Raw genomic sequence first — 1,051 nt, forward strand, 5'->3', positions numbered from 1 at the left:
CCCGTCAGCGGCGGTCAGGCCGGGTGAATCCGACACCAGTTAGGACCGCGAGACGCTTTGTCGTTTCCTCGCGAAGCGAATTGTAGGCAAGTCTGTCTTGGGTATCACGCGCCTTGGAGCTTTCCGAGTACCTGGACCCGTTCAACGCACCCTCGGTCGGTCCCGGTAGTCGCTAGCATGAAACTAGTCTGCATGGGGTAGGCATTCTCAGTTTAAAATACGTAATAATAAAAAGAGCAAACTAAATGTTTTTCTCTTCACTAAGGGCGCCGTGCCCGCACGCCTCCCGCTGGGGAAGAAGATAAGCTCTGGGAGATTACGGTATTGCGTTTATTTTTCTGCGACTCGCGCGGGAAAAGCCGGTCGGCTCGGTGTCGTCCCGGGACAGGGGCTCTGGACCTCGGAGGGAATGGCCTGCTCTCACTATTCCCGGAAACTTCGATTTAATCGGGGAAAGTCGGTGGGTCTTGGGGTTTTTGCCGTGTCGCGGGGTTTTCGGCCGTTTTCTGCGTAGCGCAAGGGACACTAATTGGGGTGAGCCCCTCCCTTTTCCTTTCCCCTCTCCCCCTGTGTCGATTTTCACTGCTCTCTAGTCCCGACTCGACTGGCCGTGCTGGGACTGGACCGTCGACTGGAGTGCCTCTTGTCTGCTTTTATGGGTCGTAGTAAAAGATTTGATATGTGGAGGCCAGTTTGAAGCATTGCAGCGACGACTCTCTCGCACTTTAGGGTGCAAAAGAGAAAAGAGTTGTGGGGTTTCTTTGGTATAAGCTGAGCTCACTTCGGTGGCAAACGCTTCAAAACCCTCGAAAAATTAACGAATGAACGGGGACGGCGGGTCTTTCTAATCCATATTGGAGTCAGTTCGAAATGGAGATTAGTGTCGCGACCACGTAGCCTTTGCTGGCGCGGTCGGGCCGGGTGCGCTGGAGCAGTAGGCTGGCTGGCTGGGCATATCGATTGGCCTTGCACCTACCAGCCACCCTTCTTCCTTTTCCTTCCCCTTTCGCGTTTGCCTCCCTCCCCCTCCCGGACCGCGGTGGGCCGCCCC

Source organism: Frankliniella occidentalis, unplaced genomic scaffold, assembly GCF_000697945.3.
Source record: "Frankliniella occidentalis isolate FOCC.00 unplaced genomic scaffold, Focc_3.1 Scaffold80, whole genome shotgun sequence".
In the NCBI taxonomy this organism is placed as follows: domain Eukaryota; kingdom Metazoa; phylum Arthropoda; class Insecta; order Thysanoptera; family Thripidae; genus Frankliniella; species Frankliniella occidentalis.